An 8,865-nucleotide genomic window follows, 5' to 3' on the forward strand; every position below is an offset into this window, starting at 1 on the left:
TGAATTTTTGTAATATGCCAAAAAGAAAGATGAATGATTCAGGGATCGATTTAGATCTTTTAAATGATGTTTCCTGTGATGAGTCTCTCTGTAATTTGGACTCAGATGATGATAGTCTCTCAAAATGGAGTGCATCAGATTCTGTATTGGATACTGGTCCCAGCGCATCATCAGGAACAACATCCATCACTCAAAGCAGAGAGAAATTTGATTTCGCACTGAAATTTTAACACCATCTTCAACGGAGATGAAGGCGTTAAAATTCCAGTGAACAATCTGGAAGGAATTTTAAAAATCTTTGAATGCATCGCAAATAGGGAGACAAACATGCAGAAGTAATCTTGCAGGCAACAGAAAAAGGAATAAAGAAAAGAAGAAGAATGAATGACTGGCAAACTACAACTGCTAACGAAATCCGGTTTCTTCAACGTATTTTTTCTCTTGATGAGTATAGTAAAACAAAAAGATTTACAATCATACTTTTGTAGAAAGCCACTTTTAAATACTCCAATATTTTACCAAACGATGACAAAAGACAAATTTATCTTGTTATTTAAATTTCTACATTTCTCAAGTAGTACCAATAAAATGGATAAACTGTATAAAATTAGAGACTTATTAGATTTATATAGAAGTAGTTTTAAGAGCGCGTACATACCGTCTAAAAGAATATCTATAGACGAAAGTCTTCTTTTGTGGAAGGTTCGGCTAGGTTGGAAAGTGTATGTTCCGTTCAAGAGAGCTAGATTTAGAATAGAGTGTTTCTTCCTTTGTGAATCCAAAACAGGATATGTTTATAATTTCACAATGTACACAGGGAAGGGAACACAATTTCCCATAAACCTGACTGATGTCAATCTATTAAAAAAATGTCACTCAATGAATATTGTCCTCTCCCTTACGGAAGATTTATTAGATAAAGGTTATCAGTTGGGAGTGAACAATTATTATAGTTGTGTATACTTATTTGAGTATTTGGTACTGTAAGAAAGACAGGGAAAGAGTTGCTGTAGGACGTTATACTGAGTAAATCGAAAAAAGAAGAGACAGTCAAGTACAAGGATAAACTAATGATGATGAAGTGGAAAGACACCAAAAATGTCTTTGTAATGAGTTCAACATATGACGATACTATGAAATTTATAAAAACAAAAAGGGACTGATACAGAAAAACTGACTGTGTGCATTGAGTATAAATATCATATAGGAGATGTAGATCTAATAAATCAAGTTACATCAACTACCCCCAGTACAGGCACTCGTCTTAGAAAATAATATAAAAAACATATTCGAGATTTCTGGATTTATGTGTACTCAATGCACACATTATCCATAAATAATTAGGTGTAATTTATCTATTAATTTTAATTTGAAATTTTTTAAAGTTGATTGTTTTCACCATATTTTGTAAAAATGTTATTTCCAACAGCATCAGGAGGTGCAGCCCATCTTCTCCTAGCCAACTGACTGGACGCCACTTCATAGGAGAAACCGAAATTATAATAAACAGAAATAGAAGAAATAATTGTGTGGTGTGTTCTGCAAAAAAAAGGACGCAAATAAAATACTTCTGTAAGCAGTGTAATGTTTTTCTTGTGCATGCAAATTGTTTTGAAATCTATCATAGAAAGCTAAACTTTGTGTGATAGCAATCACTGTATATTTTATAACTTTCTAAATGTTTGTTGAAATTTTTCGTATTTTTATATATATTTTTTTTATCATCTTATATCTATCCGTTATTTAAAAATAAATAATTACTATGAATGTTGTTTTCTTTTAAAATAAAAACATAGCACAACAATTTATTTCCATTGTTACCTGTAAGAAACTAAAAATAACTTCAAGTAGAAACATCAGTCAAAGTAAAAATACTTTATTTTTATGTTTTTTTTTTATATTTTCTTTCAATCAACGTAGAAATTAGCCAACAACTTTATATGGCGATTTTATATTAACGATTGTTTCCACATCATCACTTATACAGTAAAATCAAAGTATAGCTACTTATGTAAATTTCAAATTTATAAAAAAGTTTTTTGTTTTTTTTTTAACTGTTATATATGTTACTTAGATATGTCTATATTCTTTCAAATAAAAAACTGCAGCATTCTAAATTGATGTAAAGCGATAATACAACTAACTTATAGTATATAACAAAGATTGTATTGTGAGGATGGTTGCTTCAAAATCTACGTCAAGTGCCATTCTGCAAGGAACATGGTCCTAACCGGAATTAATTCGTTTTTTAGAAAGATTTACAACTGAATGGTCTTAAAAACACTATTATTCATTAAATAAGATTTATAATTGTTGTGCTATGTTTTTATTTGAAATTTTTTAAAGTTGATTGCGTATTGAATACATTGCCATACATATGATTTTGTGGGAACGCCGAGAGGTAGGATGGAGTCGTACCTCCTTTTTTTCGGCGAACAGGTCGACAAAACCCACCCCACTGTCAAGGATGGCTAAATTTTTATGATATCCCAACTTCTCAGGATGGGGTAATTATTTCTCAGGTCGAGTGGAGGAAGTGTGTGGGTTCGTCAATAAGTTTAACCGCTTGCCGTCCGAATCAGAGTTAACTCGGGCAAGTTTCATAGCGTTACAAACAAAACGGTACTTTTGGCCCGGAAAAAAATTTTTTTTTTGCACCTTTGGAACATTTTTTGTCTAAAATTTTTTGAAAAATTTTTACTCGCGTGAAAAAATTTTATTGCGATTTTAATTAACCTTTAATGATGCGCAATTAACGCTTAATTGTTTTTTTATGGGATTTTTTTAATGAAACTTCATTCATCCTTCTAAAGTTCTACTGTGCCAATTTTACTTCGGTAAAGTTATTTAAAGCTATTTTCTGATGTCAAAAACAACATCCAATAGTTTTTAAATTTTTTTAATTAATAGATTTTATTATATATACGTTTAAGTCGGGGGGTCAAAATTTCAATTAAAATCGTAATTTTAAAAAAATATTTAGAAATATACCGCCATCTAGTATTCACCCTACTTTTTACCCTTCTCCTGAGAGTTTCGTGAGAATTTCCCACGAAAGACGACACCAGCTGTTCTCAAGGTCATCCAGCTGTGTAAACAATGACTCATCGATGTCAGATTTCGCGCTAAGGTGAGAAAAAGGAAATTGTACTTTGAAGTTTTTTCTTTAAAATTAACACATTTCTTTCGTTTTTTTCAGTTTTAAGTATTTTTTATTGCTTTTTATATAGAGTTCTAAGTAATTCATACGGCAAGAGGTTAAGGCAATATTCAAAATAACGGAACCATGATGAAAACAAACAACGATTTATTCAGACGGATAAACAAATACAGAAAATCTAACGCGTCCAGTTCCTAACCGCAGGAGAGAAAAAGTTTACAAATTTAGGGGTCATACCTCTTCCTAGGGTATATCGGTTGTAATCGAAGTACTAATTGTCTCGGTTCTCCGGTCGTGGAGGTAAGCAAAAGGATCGGTCGAGGCGGCTCATCGTCGGCGGGCTTCAGTGACTTCAGGTTTCAGCCCTCGATTCTCGGGACGGATCCTACGGGTCGGGCATCTTATGCGGACTTTCAGCGACCTTGTTATCAGCCTTTTCCCCCCTTATATACTACAGGTCACATTATCTTCAATCACCAATCGCAATAGTGGGTGAATTGCTGATGATTCGATCTCCGTGACTCAGTTTAAATCTGGAGGGAAAGGAAGTGCGTTTCGACGGCGGAAGGCTGCACCTCCTTAGAATTTCGACCGTTTCTCCAATTTCTCACAAGGGGATTTGAACAATAAAAAAAAAATTTTTCGGCTGGGTTAAACCCGGTCCTCACATTACATTGGTCTTTCTAAATCGAACTTGTCCTAAACAGGACTAGTTTGATTTTATTTAACTGTCTGGGGTTTATATTGAGGGCTACTCTCTCTCAGATAGCAAATAATCGCAACTATTTAATAGATACATTATTATTAAGAGATAGAGTTAATCGCTATGCGTTACAATAATATAGGATAATATAAAAGGTTTCTTATTCTCTCTTTCATTTGTTTTGTACTATCACGTTGATTATGGTAATATAAGATAAAATAGTAATTTTTCGACGTATGTGAACGGAGGCATACTAGTTCTGTTGGGAATCAGGATTTCTGTTGTTGATTAGTAGTAAACAGCGTTGATTGGCTGGAGGTTAGTTAGTTAGTTCTAGTTTTTTGGCACAAGAGCCAAACAGGCTATGCTGCGCCATGACAAATGGTAAAATTAAACAAAGCTAAATATATATATCACAAGGCGTCAATACAACACAAAAACACAAACAAACAGAACAACACAAATATAAATATATAATAAATAAATAAATAAATAAATAAATTAGTTAACTTAAATCTCTCTATTAATATTTATAACTTTCAAAAAGTTCAGTATCTTATCAAGATTTGGCCTCTGGCCCAAAATCTCTCTAAAAGTTGCATTTCCAAAATGCTGTCTGCGACTCTGGTCAAAAGCAACACAGTTGCAAAGTATATGTTTAACACTTAAAGTACAAATGCAATACTGGCATACTGGCTGGTCATCACCCTTCAAAAGGTATTGATGAGTAAGCCGAGTATGTCCAATTCTCAGGCGAGTAAGAATGACTTCAGATCTCCTATCATACTGTTTCTTGTGTGTCCAATTTTCTATTATAGGTTTGATCTCGTAAAGTTTATTGTGGACTTGTTCGTTCCACACATTTTGCCATCTCTCTGCTAGTCGTTTTTTAACAACCAGCTTCAAGTCACCTCCTTCAATGAACATTGTATGCTGAGAAGGACTTGCTGACTTTGCAGCTGCATCAGCTGCTTCATTCCCTTTTATACCTACATGGCCTGGGACCCAACGAAATTTTACAAAAATATTACTTGCAATAAGATGGCAAAACAGTTTGTGAATTTTAATCACTATAGAGTGAGAACTAGGTTCATGTGAGATCAAAGCCTGAAGTGCACTAACTGAGTCAGTGTAAATAACACAGCGACGATGACCTTTACTAATTATATATTTTAAGGCTAGATAAATAGCCTGACACTCTGCAGTAAAAATGGAAGAATTTGATGCAATTTGTTCTGCCACGATCTCATCCTGGCAGACAAAGGCTGAGCCAACGTAATCAACCGATTTCGATCCATCAGTATAAATAGGAATTAAATTCCTGTCGTAGTGTTGAATTTCTGCAAAGTGCTGCCTATAGATGTAGTCCGGGGTGGAATCCTTAGGAAACTGCTTTAAGCTAAAGTCAACATTAATCACAGGAGTTGACCAAGGTGATATATTATCGACCTCGACCTGTGAAATGTTGCTTGTGTCCAGGTCAATCGTGCTGCTTACATTCTCCATTCTAATGTCAAATGTAGGGACACAACTTGGGCGAGCTGTAAATAATCTTTTCAGCTGAGTATCTGATACTCTACAATAAACTGAAGGTTTAGCCAGAAATTTCTGTTTAATGTAATAAAACAAAGACAACTGCTCTCTCCTGAGAGATAGTGGAGGCTCATAAGCATCCACGTACAAACTTTGAACAGGAGAAGTTCGAAATGCACCAGTGCACAAACGCAATGCTTGATGGTGGATTGGATCCAGCATCCGAAGAGTAGATTCTCGCGCAGAGCCATAAACAACACATCCATAATCCAGCTTAGAGCGAACGAGGGCTCTATATATCCTGAGCATCGAACATTTGTCTGCTCCCCAGGATGAGCAGCATAATACCTTTAAAAGGTTCAGAGATTTTAAACATCTACTCTTCAAATTGCGCAAGTGTGGCAAGAACGTCAATTTATGGTCGAACACAACACCCAAAAATTTTGCTTCATTGACCATTGGGATTTTAACCCCATTTAGGTGAATTTCAGGTTCCAGGTGCAAACCACGCCTTCGGCAAAAGTGGATGCACGAGGTCTTCTCTGCATTAAAAGTAAAACCATTGATCTTGGACCAACAGTCTATGCGATTTAGGGAGGTTTGCAGTTGTCTTTCAATAAAACTCATGTTAGTAGACTGACAGGAGATCTGAAAGTCATCCACATACAAAGAGTGTTTCACACTGGAAGGAAGACACTTAGCTATGCTATTAATTTTGATTAGGAACAGAGTCACACTCAGAATAGAACCTTGAGGAACACCCTCTTCTTGTGTGAAAGGCCTAGACAAAGTGTTGCCCATCCTGACTTGAAATCTTCGATTTTGCAAGAAGTTTTTTATAAAAATTGGCAGATTACCCCGCAGTCCAAATTCTTGCAGATCACGGAGTATTCCATATCGCCAGCAGCGGTCATAAGCCTTCTCTATATCGAAAAACACAGACACTAAGTGCTGTCGTCTTACAAACGCTTCGCGTATAGATGTTTCAAGGTTTACTAGATTGTCTGTGGTACTTCTGTTCCTACGAAATCCACTCTGATGTGGTGAAAAGTAGTTCTTTTCCTCTAGGAGGAACATCAGGCGTCGTGTTTACCATTCTCTCGAAAAGTTTGCAGAGACAACTAGTCAGAGAAATTGGTCTATAATTAGAGGGATTCTTGCAGTCTTTACCTGGCTTGGGAATGGGAATTATGATAGATAGCCTCCAAGAGTCTGGAAAAGTATGTTCTGTCCATATTCTGTTGAACAGATTCAGAAGGTTACTAAGGGAATTGTCTGACAGATTTTTAATCATGCTGTAATGGATTTTATCCGGACCTACAGCAGTATTCCCCGAGCGAGAGATTGCTGTACATAGTTCTATTCTGCTAAATGGCACATTATATTCCTCATTAGATGGAGAGTGGAAGTTTAGATATTGTTTTTCACTTTGGACTTTATAAGCCTGGAAATTTGTTGTATACATAATATTGCTGGATGAAGACGAAAATGTTTCACCCAACAAATCAGCAATACCTTTAATGTCACTGATTATTGTGCCATTATTTTCCAGCATGGACAGAGAGTGAGAAGCATATTTCCCATTAATTTTATGGATTTTATCCCAGACTGCTTTTGAGCTGGTGGAAGATGTTATGCTAGAAACATACTTCCTCCAGGAATCCCTTTGGCTTTGCCTCCTTATTTTTCTGGCATTTGCCTTTGCTTTTTTAAAAGCTATCAAATTCTCAGCAGTGGGGTATCTTCTGAAAATCCCCCATGCTTTCTTTTGTTTTTTAAATGCTGCCTCACAATTCTGATCCCACCATGGTTTCGGATGTTTTGGATATCTGGTTGACGTTTTCCCCATTGTTTTTTCGGCTGCCTGAATAATACTGGAAGTGACAACTTCTACTGCATCATTGATATCGGCAGTATTGACCATTTCCTCAGTGATGTTAGCCAAAGAGGAAAATGCAGGCCAATCTGCCGTTTCAAATTTCCAGCGTGGTGGACGGGCTGTTTCACAGCTTCCTCTGCCCCTATATTTTAAAAATATTGGAAAGTGGTCACTGGAAAGTGGATTAGATCCAACCTCCCATGTAAACGCTGAGAACAGATTTGGACTAGCTAATGTCAAATCAATGGCAGTAAATGTTCTTGTTGGGGCGTGGAAGTATGTCACTTCTCCAGTATTAAATAAATACAGTTGGTGATTACCTATGAATCTTTCAATGGCTCTGCCTCGACAATTGATGTCGTGACTGCCCCACATTGGATTGTGGCCATTGAAATCACCAAGTAGAATAAACGGAGTTGGCAGTTGTTCAACCAAGTCATCCAATTCATCCTCATTGACTCTGACATCTGGTGGCAAGTATATGGAACAAACTGTGACAGTTACTCCAATTGAAATTCTGACTGCCACAGCTTGCAGCTCTGTTCTTATTTGTACCGGTAAGGAAGGGATGCAATTTGAAACCAGTACAGCCACACCTCCACTGGCGCGAGTGTGGCTATCATCATCCTTACGGTAAAGATTAAATCCTTTTAAAGTAATTTTTTCTCCAGGTTTTAGATGTGTTTCCTGGAGTGCCACGCAGAGAGATGTGGGAGATGATGTCAAATGTTTAATGTCAGAGAAGTTGTTGCGGAAACCACGACAGTTCCATTGGATTATTTTATAATCCATTATGTGGTTGAGGCAGCATTCTTTGCGAGGGTATCCCTCTTTAATTTAACAGGCGGTCTCTCTTTTGGAGGTGACATTGGTTTTTTTACCTCCACATTATTCTCTTCATCAGAGATATCAGAGAACTCGCTCACAGACTGAGTCTCTGATTTTTTAGCTTTAGAGAGAGCTGCTTTCACTCTCTGTTTGTTTAATGGGTTCTTACTAGCCTTTTTTGAACCCAGGTTTCTTGTTATCACCCCTGTTTTAGGGAGGGGTGTTTTTTGTTTTTTATTGTCATTTTCTGCTGTTTCTTTTGAAGGGATCAGTAAACATTTTGCATGGCGAGTGAAAGATTCCTTTGGGGAAACAGAAATGTCTGTCTGAACTTCACATGTCTTTGTGAATTTCAGAGCAGCAGCAAATGTTTTTTGTTTCAGTGGTGCACTTGAAGTGACCATGCGACGTGCCTCTGGGTAGGGTAAGTTGTTGACTGTTTTTACACGCTGTATTTCTTTTTCTCTCTGCCATGCAGGGCATTTCCGGGAGTAAGCAGGATGGGCATCTTTACAGTTCACACAGCATGGGGTACTTTTACATTCTGTACTGTCGTGACCCTCAGTCCCACACTGTGCACATGCGCTTTTTCCTCGGCAGGATGTTTGCGAGTGTCCAAACCGCTGGCATTTGAAACAACGCAGCGGATTTGGGATATATGGACGGACTGAGCAACGTAGGTATCCTGCTGTTATAAAGGATGGCAATGTTGGTTTGTTGAAAGTAAGAATCAGGTGTTTGGTTGGTATCAACTTTCCATCT

This window comes from Centruroides vittatus, unplaced genomic scaffold (assembly GCF_030686945.1).
Source record: "Centruroides vittatus isolate TY-2023 unplaced genomic scaffold, ASM3068694v2 contig_60, whole genome shotgun sequence".
NCBI classification, from domain to species: Eukaryota; Metazoa; Arthropoda; class Arachnida; order Scorpiones; family Buthidae; genus Centruroides; species Centruroides vittatus.